We start from the raw sequence: 20136 nt of genomic DNA on the forward strand, positions 1-20136 counted from the left end.
ATTAAATACAAAAGGCACAATGCCACCTTAAGTACAAGAATACCGACTCTTCTTACAGTCGGTGCTTTGAGCATTCCCTGTCAGACCAGTATTAGTATCCGATACACCACTGCAGGTTCAGTGTTTTCCTTGGAGCTTCACATTGACGATGAAGCACAGAAATCGCATCGGAATTAAATACAAAAGCACAATGCCGATTTAAGTACTAGAATGGATTCGTACAGTCGGTGCTTTGAGCATTCCCTGTGTGACCAGAATTAGTTTCCGATACACCACTGCAAGTTCAAAGTATTCCTTGGACCATCACATTGACGATCAAACACAGAAATCGCATCGCAATTAAATACAAAAGGCACAATGCCGCCTTAAGTACAAGAATAGTGACACTTCTTACAGTCGGTGCTTTGAGCATTCCCTGTCAGAATAGTATTAGTTTCCGATACACAACTGCTGGTTCAATGTATTCCTTGGACCTTCTCATTGACGATGAAACACTGAAATTACTTTGGAAATAATTGCAAAAGGCACAATGCCGCCTCAAGTGCACGAAGAGACTTCTTAGAGTCTGTGCATTGATCCCTTCCTGTGAGACCAGTATTAGTTTCCGATACACCACTGAAGATTCTGTGTATTCCTTGGACCTTCACATTGACGATGAAACACAGAAATCGCATCGGAATTAAATACAAAAGGCACAATGCCGCCTTAAGTACAAGAATAGAGACTCTTCTTACAGTCGGTGCTTTGAGCATTCCCTGTGAGACCAGTATTTGTTTCCGATACACCACTGCAGCGTCATTGTATTCCTTGGACCATCACATTGACGATGAAACACAGAAATCGCATCGGAGTTAAATACTAAACGAACAATGCCGCCTTAAGTACAGGAATAGAGACCCTTCTTACAGTCTGTGCTTTGAGCATTCCCTGTGAGACCAGAATTAGTTTCCGATACACCACTGCAGGTTCAAAGTATTCCTTGCACCTTCACATTGACGATGAAACACAGAAATCGCATCGGAATTAAATACAAAAGGCACAATGCCGCCTTAAGTACAAGAATAGGGACACATCTTACAGTCGGTGCTTTGAGCATTCCCTGTCAGACCAGTATTAGTTTCTGGTACACAACTGCAGGTTCAATGTATTCCTTGGACCATCACATTGACGAAGAAACACAGAAATTACTTCGGAATTAATTACACAAGGCACAATGCCGCCTAAAGTACAAGATTAGAGACTCTTCTTACAGTGTGTGCTTTGAGCAATCCCTGTGAGACCAGTATTAGTTTCCGATACACCACTGCAGGTTCAAAGTATTCCTTGGACCTTCACAATGACGATGAAAAACAGAAATCGCATCGCAATTAAATACAAACGGCACAATGCCGACTTAAGTACCACAATAGATTCTTACAGTCGGTGCTTTGAGCATTCCCTGTGAGGCCAGTATTAGTTTCCGGTACACCACTGCAGGTTCAATATAATCCTCGGACCTTCACATTGACGATGAAACACAGAAATCGCATCAGAATTAAATACAAAAGGCACACTGCCACCTTAAGTACAAGAATATCGACTCTTCTTACAGTCGGTGCTTTGAGCATTCCCTGTCAGACCTGTATTAGTTTCCGATACACCACTGCAGGTTCAATGTTTTCCTTGTACCTTCTCATTGACGATGAAACACCGAAATCGCATCGGAAGTAAATACAAAAGGCACAATGCCGCCTTAAGTACAAGAATAGGGACTCTTCTTACAGTCGGTGCTTTGAGCATTCCCTGTGTGACAAGTATTAGTTTCCGATACACCACTGCAGGTTCAATATAATCCTTGGACATTCAAATTGACAATGAAACACAGAAATCGCATAGGAATTAAGTACAAAAGACACAATGCAGCCTTAAGTACATGAATAGAGACTCTTCTTACTGTCGGCGATTTGAGCATTCCCTGTCAGACCAGTATTACTTTCCTAACACCACTGCAGATTCAATGTATTCCTTGGAGCTTCACATTGACGATGAAACACCGAAACCGCATCGGAAGTAAATACAAAAGGCACAATGCCGCCCTAAGTACAAGAATAGGGACTCTTCTTACAGTCTGTGCTTTGAGCATTCCCTGTGAGACCACTATTAGTTTCCAATACACCACTGCAGGTTCAATATAATCCTCGGACCTTCACATTGACGATGAAACACAGAAACCGCATCGGAATTAAATACAAAAGGCACAATGCCGCCTTAAGTACAAGAATAGATTCGAACAGTCGGTGCTTTGAGCATTCCCTCTGAGACCACTATTAGTTTCCAATACACCACTGCAGGTTCAATATAATCCTCGGACCTTCACATTGACGATGAAACACAGAAACCGCATCGGAATTAAATACAAAAGGCACAATGCCGCATTAAGTACAAGAATATAGACTCTTCTTACAGTCGGTGCTTTGAGTGTTCCGTGTCAGACCAGTATTAGTTTCCTAACACCACTGCAGGTTCAATGTATTCCTATGAGGTTCACATTGACGATGAAACAAAGAAATCGCATCGGAAGTAAATACAAAAGTCACAATGCCGCCTTAAGTACAGGAATAGGGACTCATCTTACAGTCGGTGCTTTGCGCATTCCCTGTCAGACCAGTATTAGTTTCCGATACACAACTGCAGGTTCAATGTATTACTTGGACCTTCACATTGACGATGAAACACTGAAATTACTTCGGAATTAAATGTAATAGGCACAATGCCGCCTTAAGTCCAAGAAGAGTGAGACTTCTCAGAGTCTGTGCTTTGATCCTTTCCTGTGAGAGCAGTATTAGTTTCCGATACTCCACTGAAGGTTCAATGTATTGCTTGGATCTTCACATTGATGATGAAACACAGATATCGCATCGGAATTAAATAGAAAATGCACAATGCTGCCTTAAGTACAAGATTAGGGACTCTTCTTACAGTCGGTGCTTTGAGCGTTCCCTCTCAGACCAGTATTAGTTTCTTTACACCAATGCAGGTTCAATGTATTCCTTGGAGCTTCACATTGACGATGAAACACCGAAATCGCATCGGAAGTAAATACAAAAGGCACAATGCCGCCTTTAGTACAAGAATAGGCACTCTTCTTACAGTCGGTGCTTTCAGCATTCCCTGTCAGACCAGTATTAGTTCCGATACACCACTGTAGGTTCAAAGTATTCCTTGGACCTTCACATTGACGATGAAACACAGAAATCGCATCGGAATTACTTACAAAAGGCACAATGCCGCCTTAAGTACAAGAATAGAGACTCTACTTACAATCGGTGCTTTGAGCATTCCCTGTGAGACCAGTATTAGTTTCCGATACACCACTACAGGTTCATTGCATTCCTTGGAACTTTACTTTGACGATGAAACACAGAAATCGCATCGGAGTTAAATACAAAAGGCACAATGCCGCCTTAAGTACAAGAATAGAGACTCTTCTTACAGTCTGTGCTAAGAGCATTCCCTGTGAGACAAGTATTAGTTTCCGATACACCACTGCAGGTTCAAAGTATTCCTTGGACCTTCACATTGACGATGAAACACAGAAATGGCATCACAATTAAATACAAACGGCACAATGCCGACTTAAGTACCAGAATAGATTCTTACAGTCGGTCCTTTGAGCATTCCCTGTGAGACCAGTATTAGTTTCCGATACACCACTGCAGGTTCAATGTATTCCATGGACATACACATTAACGATGAAACACTGAAATCGCAATGGAATTAAATACAAAAGGTACAATGCCGTCTTAAGTACAAGAATAGGGACACTTCTTACAGTCGGTGCTTTGAGCATTCCCTGTCAGACCAGTATTAGTTTCCGATACACAACTGCAGGTTCAATGTATTCCTTGGACCATCGCATTGACGATTAGACACTGAAATTACTTCGGAATTAAATACAAAAGGCACAATGCCGCCTTTAGTGCAAGAAGAGTGAGACTTCTTAGAGTCTGTGCTTTGATCCTTTCCTGTGAGACCAGTATTAGTTTCCGATACTCCACTGTAGGTTCAAAGTATTCCTTGGACCTTCACATTGATGATGAAACACAGGTATCGCATCGGAATTAAATAGAAAATGCACAATGCTGCCTTAAGTACAAGAATAGGGACTCTTCATACAGTCGGTGCTTTGAGCATTCCCTGTGAGACCAGTATTAGTTTCCAATACACCACTGGAGGTTCAATATAATCCTCGGACCTTCACATTGACGATGAAACACAGTAATCGCATCAGAATTAAATACAAAAGGCACAATGCCACCTTAAGTACAAGAATATTGACTCTTCTTACAGTCGGTGCTTTGAGCATTCCCTGTCAGACCAGTATTAGTTTCCGATACACCACTGCAGGTTCAATGTTTTCCTTGGACCTTCACATTGACGATGAAACACCGAAATCGCATCGGAAGTAAATACAAAAGGCACAATTCCGCCTTAAGTACAAGAATAGGGACTCTTCTTACAGTCGGTGCTTTGAGCATTCCCTGTGAGACCAGTATTAGTTTCCGATACACCACTATAACCAATATAATTCTTGGCCCTTCACATAGACAATGAAACACAGAAATCTCATCGGAATTAAATACAAAAGGCACAATGCCGCCTTAAGTACAAGAATATCGACTCTTCATACAGTCGGTGCTTTGAGCATTCCCTGTCAGACCAGTATTAGTTTCCTAACACCACTGCAGGTTCAATGTATTCCTTGGAGCTTTACATTGACGATGAAACACCGAAATCGCATCGGAAGTAAATACAAAAGGCACAATGCCGCCTTTAGTACAAGAATAGGGACACTTCTTACAGTCGGTGCTTTGAGCATTCCCTGTCAGACCAGAATTAGTTCCGATACACCACTGTAGGTTCAAAGTATTTCTTGGACCTTCACATTGACGATGAAACACAGAAATGGCATCACAATTAAATACAAACGGCACAATGCCGACTTAAGTACCAGAATAGATTCTTACAGTCGGTCCTTTGAGCATTCCCTGTGAGAACAGTATTAGTTTCCGATACACCACTGCAGGTTCAATGTATTCTTTGGACATACACATTAACGATGAAACACTGAAATCGCAATGGAATTAAATACAAAAGGTACAATGCCGTCTTAAGTACAAGAATAGGGACACTTCTTACAGTCGGTGCTTTGAGCATTCCCTGTCAGACCAGTATTAGTTTCCGATACACAACTGCAGGTTCAATGTATTCCTTGGACCATCACATTGACGATTAGACACTGAAATTACTTCGGAATTAAATACAAAAGGCACAATGCCGCCTTTAGTGCAAGAAGAGTGAGACTTCTTAGAGTCTGTGCTTTGATCCTTTCCTGTGAGACCAGTATTTGTTTCCGATACTCCAATGTAGGTTCAAAGTATTCCTTGGACCTTCACATTGATGATGAAACACAGATATCGCATCGGAATTAAATAGAAAATGCACAATGCTGCCTTAAGTACAAGAATAGGGACTCTTCTTACAGTCGGTGCTTTGAGCATTCCCTGTCAGACCAGTATTAGTTTCCGATACACCACTGCAGGTTCAATGTATTCCTTGGACCTTCATATTGACGATGAAACACAGATATCGCATCGGAATCACCTACAAAAGGCACAATGCCGCCTTAAGTACAAGAATAGACACTCTACTTACAATCGGTGCTTTGAGCATTCCCTGTGAGACCAGTATTAGTTTCCGATACACCACTACAGGTTCAATGCATTCCTCGGACCTTCACATTGACGATGAAACACAGAAATCGCATCGCAGTTAAATACAAAAGGCACAATGCCGCCTTAAATACAAGAATAGAGACTCTTCTTATAGTCTGTGCTATGAGCATTCTCTGTGAGACCAGTATTAGTTTCCGATACACCACTACATGTTCAATGCATTCCTCGGACCTTCACATTAACGATGAAACACTGAAATCGCATCAGAATTAAATACAAAACGCACAATGCCGCCTAAAGTACAAGAATAGGGACTCTTCTTACAGTCGGTGCTTTGAGCATTCCCTGGCAGACCAGTATTAGTTTCCGATACACATCTGCAGGTTCAATGTATTCCTTGGACCTTCACATTGACAATGAAACACTGAAATTACTTCGGAATTAAGTGCAAAAGGCACAATGCCGCCTTAAGTGCAAGATGAGTGAGACTTCTTACAGTCTGTGCTTTGATCCTTTCCTGTGAGACCAGTATTAGTTTCCGATACACGACTGAAGATTCAATGTATTCCTTGGACGTTCACATTGACGATGAAACACAGAAATCGCATCAGAAGTAAATACAAAAGGCACAATGCCGCCTTAAGTACAAGAATAGGGACTCTTCTTACAGTCGGTGCTTTGAGCATTCCCTGTCAGACCAGTATTAGTGTCCGATACACAACTGCAGGTTCAATGTATTCCTTGGACCTTCACATTGACGATGAAACACTGAAATTACTACGGAATTAAATGCAAAAGGCACAATGCCGCCTGAAGTGCAAGAAGAGTGTGACTTCTTAGAGTCTGTGCTTTGATCCTTTCCTGTCAGACCAGTATTAGTTTCCGATACACCACTGCAGGTTCATTGTATTCCTTGGACACTCACATTGACGATGAAACACAGAAATCGCATCGCAATTAAATACAATAGGTACAATGCCGCCTTAAGTACAAGAATAGAATCGTACAGTCGGTGCTTTCAGCATTCCCTGTGAGACCAGTATTAGTTTCCGATACACCACTACAGGTTCAATGCATTCCTCGGACCTTCACATTGACGATGAAACACAGAAATCGCATCGCAGTTAAATACAAAAGGCACAATGCCGCCTTAAATACAAGAATAGAGACTCTTCTTATAGTCTGTGCTATGAGCATTCCCTGTGAGACCAGTATTAGTTTCCGATACACCACTACATGTTCAATGCATTCCTCGGACCTTCACATTAACGATGAAACACTGAAATCGCATCAGAATTAAATACAAAAGGCACAATGCCGCCTTAAGTACAAGAATAGAATCGTACAGTCGGTGCTTTCAGCATTCCCTGTGAGACCAGTATTAGTTTCCGATACACCACTACAGGTTCAATGCATTCCTCGGACCTTCACATTGATGATGAAACACAGATATCGCATCGTAATTAAATAGAAAATGCACAATGCTGCCTTAAGTACAAGATTAGGGACTCTTCTTACAGTCGGTGCTTTGAGCATTCCCTGTCAGACCGGTATTAGTTTCCGATACACCACTGCAGGTTCAATGTATTCCTTGGACCTTCATATTGACGATGAAACACCGAAATCGCATCGGAATTACTTACAAAAGGCATAATGCCGCCTTAAGTACAAGAATAGAGACTCTACTTACCATCGGTGCTTTGAGCATTCCCTGTGAGACCAGTATTAGTTTCCGATACACCACTACAGGTTCAATGCATTCCTTGGACCTTCACATTGACGATGAAACACAGAAAGCGCATCGGAGTTAAATACAAAAGGCACAATGCCGCCTTAGGTACAAGAATACAGACTCTTCTTACAGTCTGTGATTTGAGCATTCCCTGAGAGACCAGTATTAGTTTCCGATACACCACTGCAGATTCAAAGTATTCCGTGGACCTTCACATTGATTATGAAACACAGAAATCGCATCGCAATTAAATACAAAAGGCACAATGACGCCTTAAGTACCAGAATAGATTCTTACAGTCGGTCCTTTGAGCATTCCCTGTGAGACCAGTATTAGTTTCCGATACACCACTGCAGGTTCAATGTATTCCTTGGACATACACATTAACGATGAAACACTGAAATCGCAATGGAATTAAATACAAAAGGTACAATGCCGTCTTAAGTACAAGAATAGGGACACTTCTTACAGTCGGTGCTTTGAGCATTCCCTGTCAGACCAGTATTAGTTTCCGATACACAACTACAGGTTCAATGTATTCCTTGGACCATCACATTGACGATTAGACACAGAAATTACTTCGGAATTAAATACAAAAAGCACAATGCCGCCTTTAGTGCAAGAAGGGTGAGACTTCTTAGAGTCTGTGCTTTGATCCTTTCCTGTGAGACCAGTATTAGTTTCCGATACTCCACTGTAGGTTCAAAGTATTCCTTGGACCTTCACATTGATGATGAAACACAGATATCGCATCGGAATTAAATAGAAAATGCACAATGCTGCCTTAAGTACAAGAATAGGGACTCTTCTTACAGTCGGTGCTTTTAGCATTCCCTGTCAGACCAGTATTAGTTTCCGATACACCACTGCAGGTTCAATGTATTCCTTGGACCTTCATATTGACGATGAAACACAGATATCGCATCGGAATTACTTACAAAAGGCACAATGCCGCCTTAAGTACAAGAATAGACACTCTACTTACAATCGGTGCTTTGAGCATTCCCTGTGAGGCCAGTATTAGTTTCCGATGCACCACTACAGGTTCAATGCATTCCTTGGACCTTCACATTGACGATGAAACACAGAAATCGCATCGCAGTTAAATACAAAAGGCACAATGCCGCCTTAAGTACAAGAATAGAGACTCTTCTTATAGTCAGTGCTATGAGCATTCCCTGTGAGACCAGTATTAGTTTCCGATACACCACTGCAGATTCAAAGTATTCCTTGGACCTTCACATTGCCGATGAAACACACAAATCGCAACGCAATTAAATACAAATTGCACAATGACGCCTTAAGTACAAGAATAGATTCGTACAGTCGGTGCTTTGAGCAGTCCCTGTGAGACCAGTATTAGTTTCCGATACACCACTGCAGGTTCAATATAATCCTCGGACCTTGACATTGACGATGAATCACAGAAATCGCATCAGAATTAAATACAAAAGGCACAATGCCACCTTAAGTACAAGAATATCGACTCTTCTTACAGTCGGTGCTTTGAGCATTCCCTGTCAGAACAGTTTTGGTTTCCGATACACCACTGCAGGTTCAATGTTTTCCTTGGACCTTCACATTGACGATGAAACACCGAGATCGCTTCGGAAGTAAATACAAAAGGCACAAAGCCGCCTTAAGTACAAGAATAGGGACTCTTCTTACAGTCGGTGCTTTGAGCATTCCCTGGCAGACCAGTATTAGTTTCCGATACACAACTGCAGGTTCAATGTATTCCTTGGACCTTCGCATTGACAATGAAACACTGAAATTACTTCGGAATTAAGAGCAAAAGGCACAATGCCGCCTTAAGTGCAAGATGAGTGAGACTTCTTACAGTCTGTGCTTTGATCCTTTCCTGTGAGACCAGTATTAGATTCCGATACACCACTGAAGATTCAATGTATTCCTTGGACGTTCACATTGACGATGAAACATAGATATCGCATCAGAAGTAAACACAAAAGGCACAATGCCGCCTTAGGTACAAGAATAGGGACTCTTCTTACAGTCGGTGCTTTGAGCATTCCCTGTCAGACCAGTATTAGTGTCCGATACACAACTGCAGGTTCAATGTATTCCTTGGACCTTCACATTGACGATGAAACACTGAAATTACTACGAAATTAAATGCAAAAGGCACAATGCCGCCTTAAGTGCAAGAAGAGTGAGACTTCTTAGAGTCTGTGCTTTGATCCTTTCCTGTTAGACCAGTATTAGTTTCCGATACACCACTGAAGATTCAATGTATTCCTTGGACCTTCACATTGACGATGAAACACAGAAATCGCATCGGAATTAAATACAAAAGCACAATGCCGCCTTAAGTACAAGAATAGAGACTCTTCTTACAGTCGGTGCTTTGAGCATTCCCTGTCAGACCTGTATTAGTTTCCGATACACCTCTGCAGGTTCATTGTATTCCTTGGACATTCACATTGACGATGAAACACAGAAATCGCATCGCAATTAAATAGAATAGGTACAATGCCGCCTTAAGTACAAGAATAGAATCGTACAGTCGGTGCTTTCAGCATTCCCTGTGAGACCAGTATTAGTTTCCGATACACCACTGCAGGTTCAATGTATTCCTTGGACTATCACATTGACGATGAAACACTGAAATTAGTTCGGAATTATATACAAAAGGCACAATGCCGCCTTTAGTGCAAGAAGAGTGAGACTTCTTAGAGTCTGTATTTCATCCTTTCCTGTGAGACCAGTATTAGTTTCCGATACACCACTGAAGATTCAATGTATTCCTTGGACCTTCACATTGACGATGAAACACAGAAATCGCATCGGAATTACTTACAAAAGGCACAATGCCGCCTTAAGTACAAGAATAGAGATTCTACTTACAATCGGTGCTTTGAGCATTCCCTGTAAGACCAGTATTAGTTTCCGATACACCACTACAGGTTCAATGTATTCCTTGGACTGTCACATTGACGATGAAACACTGAAATTACTTCGGAATTAAATACAAAAGGCACAATGCCGCCTTTAGTGCTAGAAGAGTGAGACTTCTTAGAGTCTGTGTTTTCATCCTTTCCTGTGAGACCAGTATTAGTTTCCGATACTCCACTGAAGGTTCAATGTATCCCTTGGACCTTCACATTGATGGTGAAACACAGATATCGCATCGGAATTAAATAGAAAATGCACAATGCTGCCTTAAGTGCAAGATTAGGGACTCTTCTTACAGTCAGTGCTTTGAGCATTCCCTGTCAGACCGGTATTAGTTTCCGATACACCACTGCAGGTTCAATGTATTCCTTGAACCTTCATATTGACGATGAAACACCGAAATCGCATCGGAGTTAAATACAAAAGGCACAATGCCGCCTTAAGTACAAGAAAACAGACTCTTCTTACAGTCTGTGCTTTGAGCATTCCCTGAGAGACCAGTATTAGTTTCCGATACACCACTGCACATTCAAAGTTTTCCTTGGACCTTCACATTGACGATGAAACACAGAAATCGCATCGCAATTAAATACAAAAGGCACAATGACGCTTTAAGTACAAGAATAGATTCGTACAGTCGGTGCTTTGAGCATTCCGTGTGAGACCAGTATTAGTTTCCAATACACCACTGCAGGTTCAATATAATCCTTGTACCTTCACATTGACGATGAAACACAGAAATCGCATCAGAATTAAATACAAAAGGCACAATGCCACCTTAAGTACAAGTATATCGACTCTTCTTACAGTCGGTGCTTTGAGCATTCCCTGTCAGACCAGTATTAGATTCCGATACACCACTGCAGGTTCAATGTTTTCCTTGGACCTTCACATTGACGATGAAACACCGAAATCGTATCGGAAGTAAATACAAAAGGCACAATGCCGCCTTAAGTACAAGAATACGGACTCTTCTTACAGTCGGTGCTTTGAGCATTCCCTGTGAGACCAGTATTAGTTTCCGATACAACACTGCAGGTTCAATGTAATTCTTGGACCTTCACATTGACAATGAGACACAGAAATCGCATCGGAATTAAATACAAAAGGCACAATGCCGCCATAAGTACAAGAATAGAGACTCTTCTTACAGTCGGTGCTTTGAGCATTCCCTGTGAGACCAGTATTAGTTTCCGGTACACCACTGCAGGTTCAATGTATTCTTTGGACATACACATTAACGATGAAACACTGAAATCGCATCGGAATTAAATACAAAAGGCACAATGCCGCCTTAAGTACAAGAGTAGAGACTCTTCTTACAGTCGGTGCTTTGAGCATTCCCTGTGAGACCAGTATTAGTTTCTGATACACTACTGCAGGTTCATTGTACTCCTTGGACATTCACATTGACGATGAAACATAGAAATCGCATCGGAGTTAAATACAAAAGAAACAATGCCACCTTAAGTACAAGAATAGAGACTCTTTTTACAGTCTGTGCTTTGAGCATTCCCTGTGAGACCAGAATTAGTTTCCGATACACCACTGCAGGTTCAAAGTATTCCTTGGACTTTCACATTGACGATGAAACACAGAAATCGCATCGCAATTAAATACAATAGGTACAATGCCGCCTTAAGTACAAGAATAGACTCGTACAGTCGGTGCTTTCAGCATTCCCTGTGAGACCAGTATTAGTTTCCAATACACCACTTCAGGTTCAATATAATCCTCGGACGTTCACATTGACGATGAAACCCAGAAATCGCATCGCAATTAAATACAAAAGGCACAATGCCGCCTTAAGTACAAGAATATCGACTCTTCTTACAGTCTGTGCTTTGAGCTTTCCCTGTGAGACCAGTATTAGTTTCCGATACACCACTGCAGATTCAAAGTATTCCTTGGACCTTCACATTGACGATGAAACACAGAAATCGCATCGCAATTAAATACAAAAGGCACAATGACGCCTTAAGTCAAAGAATAGATTCGTACAGTCGGTGCTTTGAGCGGTCCCTGTGAGACCAGTATTAGTTTCCGATACACCACTGCAGGTTCAATATATTCCTTGGACCTTCATATTGACGATGAAACACTGAAATTACTTCGTAATTAAATGCAAAAGGCACAATGCCGCCTTAAGTGCAAGATGAGTGAGACTTCTTAGAGTCTGTGTTTTGATCCTTTCCTGTGAGACCAGTATTAGTTTCCGATACACCACTGAAGATTCAATGTATTCCTTGGACCTTCACATTGACGATGACACACAGAAATCGCATCGGAATTAAATACAAAAGCACTGTGCCGCCTTAAGTACAAGATTAGGGACTCTTCTTACAGTCGGTGCTTTGAGCATTCCCTGTGAGACCAGTATTAGGTTCCGATACACCACTGCAGGTTCATTGTATTCCTTGGACCTTCACATTGACGATGAAACACAGAAATCGCATCGAAGTTAAATACAAAAGGAACAATGCCGCCTTAAGTACAAGAATAGAGACTCATCTTACAGTCTGTGCTTTGAGCGTTCCCTGTGAGACCAGTATTAGTTTTCGATACACCACTGCAGATTCAAAGTATTCCTTGGACCTTCAAATTGACGATGAAACATAGAAATCGCATCGCAATTAAATACAAAAGGCACAATGACGCCTTAAGTACAAGAATAGATTCGTACAGTCGGTGCTTTGAGCATTCCCTGTGAGACCAGTATTAGTTTCCAATACACCACTGCAGGTTCAATTTAATCCTCGGACCTTCACATTGACGATGAAACACAGAAATCGCATCAGAATTAAATACAAAAGGCACACTGCCAACTTAAGTACAAGAATATCGACTCTTCTTACAGTCGGTGCTTTGAGCATTCCCTGTCAGAGCAGTATTAGTTTCCGATACTCAACTGCAGGTTCAATGTATTACTTGGACCTTCACATTGACGATGAAACACTGAAATTACTTCGGAATTAAATGCAAAAGGCACAATGCCGCCTTATGTACAAGAATAGAGACTCTTCTTACAGTCGGTGGTTTGATCAATCCCTGAGAGACCAGTATTAGTTTCCGATACACCACTGCAGGTTCAAATTATTCCTTGGACATTTACATTGACGATGAAACACAAAAATCGCATCGCAATTGAATACAAAAGGCACAATGCCGCCTTAAGTACAAGAATAGGGACTCTTCTTACAGGCGGTGCTTTGAGCATTCCCTGTCGTACCAGTATTAGTTTCCGATACACAACTGCAGGTTCAATGTATTCCTTGGACCTTCACATTGACGATGAAACACTGAAATTACTTCGGAATAAAATGCAAAATGCACAATGCCGCCTTAAGTGCAAGAAGAGTGAGACTTCTTAGAGTCGGTGCTTTGATCCTTTCCTGTGAGACCAGTATTAGTTTCCGATATACCACTGAAGGTTCAATGAATTCCTTGGACCTTGACATTGATGATGAAACACCGAAATCGCATCGGAATTAAATACAAAAGGCACAATGCCGTCTTAAGTACAAGAATAGAGTCTCTTCTTACAGTCGGTGCTTGGAGTATTCCCTGTGAGACCAGTATTAGTTTCCGGTACACCACTGCAGGTTCAATGTATTCCTTGGACATACACATTAAAGAAGAAACACTGAAATCGCATCGGAATTAAATACAAATGGCACAATGCCGCCTTAAGTACAAGATTACGGACTCTTCTTACAGTCGGTGCTTTGAGCATTCCCTGTCAGACCTGTATTAGTTTCCGATACACAACTGCAGGTTCAATGTATTCCTTGGACCTTCACATTGACGATGAAACACTGAAATTACTTCGGAATTAAATACAAAAGGCACAATGCCGCCTTAAGTGCAAGAAGAGTGAGACTTCTTAGAGTCTGTGCTTTGATCCTTTCCTGTGAGACCAGTATTAGTTTTCAATACACCACTGCAGATTCAAAGTATTCTTTGGACCTTCAAATTGACGATGAAACACAGAAATCGCATCGCAATTAAATAGAAAAGGCACAATGCCGCCTTAGGTACAAGAATACATTCGTACAGTCGGTGCTCTGAGCATTCCCTGTGAGACCAGTATTAGTTTCCAATACACCACTGCAGGTTCAATATAATCCTCGGACCTTCTGATTGACGATGAAACACAGAAATCGCATCAGAATTAAATACAAAAGGCACAATGCCAACTTAAGTACAAGAATAGAGACGCTTCTTACAGTCGGTGCTTTGAGCATTCCCTGTGAGACCAGTATTAGTTTCCGATACACCACTGCACTTTCAAAGTATTCCTTGGACCTTCACTTTGACGATAAAACACAAAAATCGCATCGCAATTAAATACAAAAGGCACAATGCCGTCTTAAGTACAAGAATAGATTCGTACAGTCGGTGCTTGGAGCATTCCCTGTGAGTCCAGTATTAGTTTCCAATACACCACTGCAGGTTCAATATAATCCTCGGACCTTCACATTGACGATGAAACACAGAAATCGCATCGGAATTCAATACAAAACGCACAATGCCGCCATAAGTACAAGAATATCGACTCTTCTTACAGTCGGTGATTTGAGCATTCCCTGCCAGACCAGTATTAGTTTCCGATACACCACTGCAGGTTCAATGTATTCCTTGGACCTTCACATTGACGATGAAACACAGAAATCGCATCGAAGTTAAATACAAAAGGAACAATGCCGCCTTAAGTACAAGAATAGAGACTCATCTTACAGTCTGTGCTTTGAGCGTTCCCTGTGAGACCAGTATTAGTTTTCGATACACCACTGCAGATTCAAAGTATTCCTTGGACCTTCAAATTGACGATGAAACATAGAAATCGCATCGCAATTAAATACAAAAGGCACAATGACGCCTTAAGTACAAGAATAGATTCGTACAGTCGGTGCTTTGAGCATTCCCTGTGAGACCAGTATTAGTTTCCAATACACCACTGCAGGTTCAATTTAATCCTCGGACCTTCACATTGACGATGAAACACAGAAATCGCATCAGAATTAAATACAAAAGGCACACTGCCAACTTAAGTACAAGAATATCGACTCTTCTTACAGTCGGTGCTTTGAGCATTCCCTGTCAGAGCAGTATTAGTTTCCGATACTCAACTGCAGGTTCAATGTATTACTTGGACCTTCACATTGACGATGAAACACTGAAATTACTTCGGAATTAAATGCAAAAGGCACAATGCCGCCTTATGTACAAGAATAGAGACTCTTCTTACAGTCGGTGGTTTGATCAATCCCTGAGAGACCAGTATTAGTTTCCGATACACCACTGCAGGTTCAAATTATTCCTTGGACATTTACATTGACGATGAAACACAAAAATCGCATCGCAATTGAATACAAAAGGCACAATGCCGCCTTAAGTACAAGAATAGGGACTCTTCTTACAGGCGGTGCTTTGAGCATTCCCTGTCGTACCAGTATTAGTTTCCGATACACAACTGCAGGTTCAACGTATTCCTTGGACCTTCACATTGACGATGAAACACTGAAATTACTTCGGAATAAAATGCAAAATGCACAATGCCGCCTTAAGTGCAAGAAGAGTGAGACTTCTTAGAGTCGGTGCTTTGATCCTTTCCTGTGAGACCAGTATTAGTTTCCGATATACCACTGAAGGTTCAATGAATTCCTTGGACCTTGACATTGATGATGAAACACCGAAATCGCATCGGAATTAAATACAAAAGGCACAATGCCGTCTTAAGTACAAGAATAGAGTCTCTTCTTACAGTCGGTGCTTGGAGTATTCCCTGTGAGACCAGTATTAGTTTCCGGTACACCACTGCAGGTTCAATGTATTCCTTGGACATACACATTAACGAAGAAACACTGAAATCGCATCGGAATTAAATACAAATGTCACAATGCCGCCTTAAGTACAAGATTAGGGACTCTTCTTACAGTAGGTGCTTTGAGCATTCCCTGTCAGACCTGTATTAGTTTCCGATACACAACTGCAGGTTCAATGTATTCCTTGGACCTTCACATTGACGATGAAACACTGAAATTACTTCGGAATTAAATACAAAAGGCACAATGCCGCCTTAAGTGCAAGAAGAGTGAGACTTCTTAGAGTCTGTGCTTTGATCCTTTCCTGTGAGACCAGTATTAGTTTTCAATACACCACTGCAGATTCAAAGTATTCTTTGGACCTTCAAATTGACGATGAAACACAGAAATCGCATCGCAATTAAATAGAAAAGGCACAATGCCGCCTTAGGTACAAGAATAGATTCGTACAGTCGGTGCTCTGAGCATTCCCTGTGAGACCAGTATTAGTTTCCAATACACCACTGCAGGTTCAATATAATCCTCGGACCTTCTGATTGACGATGAAACACAGAAATCGCATCAGAATTAAATACAAAAGGCACAATGCCAACTTAAGTACAAGAATAGAGACGCTTCTTACAGTCGGTGCTTTGAGCATTCCCTGTGAGACCAGTATTAGTTTCCGATACACCACTGCACGTTCAAAGTATTCCTTGGACCTTCACTTTGACGATAAAACACAAAAATCTCATCGCAATTAAATACAAAAGGCACAATGCCGTCTTAAGTACAAGAATAGATTCGTACAGTCGGTGCTTGGAGCATTCCCTGTGAGTCCAGTATTAGTTTCCAATACACCACTGCAGGTTCAATATAATCCTCGGACCTTCACATTGACGATGAAACACAGAAATCGCATCGGAATTCAATACAAAACGCACAATGCCACCATAAGTACAAGAATATCGACTCTTCTTACAGTCGGTGATTTGAGCATTCCCTGCCAGACCAGTATTAGTTTCCGATACACCACTGCAGGTTCAATGTATTCCTTGGACTTTCACATTGACAATGAAAAACCGAAATCGCATCGGAATTAAATACAAAAGGCACAATGCCGCCTTAAGTACAAGAATAGAGACTCTTCTCACAGTCTGTGCTTTGAGCATTCCCTGTGAGTCCAGTATTAGTTTCCGATACACCACTGTAGGTTCAAAGTATTAGTTGGACCTTCACATTCACAATGAAACACAGAAATCGCTTCGCAATTAAATACAAACGGCACAATGCCGACTTAAGTACCAGGATAGATTCTTACAGTAACTGCTTTTAGCATTCCTTGTGAGAGCAGTATTAGTTTCCGATACACCACTGCAGATTCAAAGTATTCCTTGGACCTTCACATTGACGATGAAACACAGAAATCGCATCGCAATTAAATACAAAAGGCACAATGACGCCTTAAGTCAAAGAATAGATTCGTACAGTCGGTGCTTTGAGCGGTCCCTGTGAGACCAGTATTAGTTTCCGATACACCACTGCAGGTTCAATATATTCCTTGGACCTTCATATTGACGATGAAACACTGAAATTACTTCGTAATTAAATGCAAAAGGCACAATGCCGCCTTAAGTGCAAGATGAGTGAGACTTCTTAGAGTCTGTGTTTTGATCCTTTCCTGTGAGACCAGTATTAGTTTCCGATACACCACTGAAGATTCAATGTATTCCTTGGACCTTCACATTGACGATGACACACAGAAATCGCATCGGAATTAAATACAAAAGCACTGTGCCGCCTTAAGTACAAGATTAGGGACTCTTCTTACAGTCGGTGCTTTGAGCATTCCCTGTGAGACCAGTATTAGGTTACGATACACCACTGCAGGTTCATTGTATTCCTTGGACCTTCACATTGACGATGAAACACAGAAATCGCATCGAAGTTAAATACAAAAGGAACAATGCCGCCTTAAGTACAAGAATAGAGACTCATCTTACAGTCTGTGCTTTGAGCGTTCCCTGTGAGACCAGTATTAGTTTTCGATACACCACTGCAGATTCAAAGTATTCCTTGGACCTTCAAATTGACGATGAAACATAGAAATCGCATCGCAATTAAATACAAAAGGCACAATGACGCCTTAAGTACAAGAATAGATTCGTACAGTCGGTGCTTTGAGCATTCCCTGTGAGACCAGTATTAGTTTCCAATACACCACTGCAGGTTCAATTTAATCCTCGGACCTTCACATTGACGATGAAACACAGAAATCGCATCAGAATTAAATACAAAAGGCACACTGCCAACTTAAGTACAAGAATATCGACTCTTCTTACAGTCGGTGCTTTGAGCATTCCCTGTCAGAGCAGTATTAGTTTCCGATACTCAACTGCAGGTTCAATGTATTACTTGGACCTTCACATTGACGATGAAACACTGAAATTACTTCGGAATTAAATGCAAAAGGCACAATGCCGCCTTATGTACAAGAATAGAGACTCTTCTTACAGTCGGTGGTTTGATCAATCCCTGAGAGACCAGTATTAGTTTCCGATACACCACTGCAGGTTCAAATTATTCCTTGGACATTTACATTGACGATGAAACACAAAAATCGCATCGCAATTGAATACAAAAGGCACAATGCCGCCTTAAGTACAAGAATAGGGACTCTTCTTACAGGCGGTGCTTTGAGCATTCCCTGTCGTACCAGTATTAGTTTCCGATACACAACTGCAGGTTCAATGTATTCCTTGGACCTTCACATTGACGATGAAACACTGAAATTACTTCGGAATAAAATGCAAAATGCACAATGCCGCCTTAAGTGCAAGAAGAGTGAGACTTCTTAGAGTCGGTGCTTTGATCCTTTCCTGTGAGACCAGTATTAGTTTCCGATATACCACTGAAGGTTCAATGAATTCCTTGGACCTTGACATTGATGATGAAACACCGAAATCGCATCGGAATTAAATACAAAAGGCACAATGCCGTCTTAAGTACAAGAATAGAGTCTCTTCTTACAGTCGGTGCTTGGAGTATTCCCTGTGAGACCAGTATTAGTTTCCGGTACACCACTGCAGGTTCAATGTATTCCTTGGACATACACATTAAAGAAGAAACACTGAAATCGCATCGGAATTAAATACAAATGGCACAATGCCGCCTTAAGTACAAGATTAGGGACTCTTCTTACAGTCGGTGCTTTGAGCATTCCCTGTCAGACCTGTATTAGTTTCCGATACACAACTGCAGGTTCAATGTATTCCTTGGACCTTCACATTGACGATGAAACACTGAAATTACTTCGGAATTAAATACAAAAGGCACAATGCCGCCTTAAGTGCAAGAAGAGTGAGACTTCTTAGAGTCTGTGCTTTGATCCTTTCCTGTGAGACCAGTATTAGTTTTCAATACACCACTGCAGATTCAAAGTATTCTTTGGACCTTCAAATTGACGATGAAACACAGAAATCGCATCGCAATTAAATAGAAAAGGCACAATGCCGCCTTAGGTACAAGAATAGATTCGTACAGTCGGTGCTCTGAGCATTCCCTGTGAGACCAGTATTAGTTTCCAATACACCACTGCAGGTTCAATATAATCCTCGGACCTTCTGATTGACGATGAAACACAGAAATCGCATCAGAATTAAATACAAAAGGCACAATGCCAACTTAAGTACAAGAATAGAGACGCTTCTTACAGTCGGTGCTTTGAGCATTCCCTGTGAGACCAGTATTAGTTTCCGATACACCACTGCACTTTCAAAGTATTCCTTGGACCTTCACTTTGACGATAAAACACAAAAATCGCATCGCAATTAAATACAAAAGGCACAATGCCGTCTTAAGTACAAGAATAGATTCGTACAGTCGGTGCTTGGAGCATTCCCTGTGAGTCCAGTATTAGTTTCCAATACACCACTGCAGGTTCAATATAATCCTCGGACCTTCACATTGACGA

This window comes from Schistocerca serialis, chromosome 4, assembly GCF_023864345.2.
Source record: "Schistocerca serialis cubense isolate TAMUIC-IGC-003099 chromosome 4, iqSchSeri2.2, whole genome shotgun sequence".
Taxonomy (NCBI): domain Eukaryota; kingdom Metazoa; phylum Arthropoda; class Insecta; order Orthoptera; family Acrididae; genus Schistocerca; species Schistocerca serialis.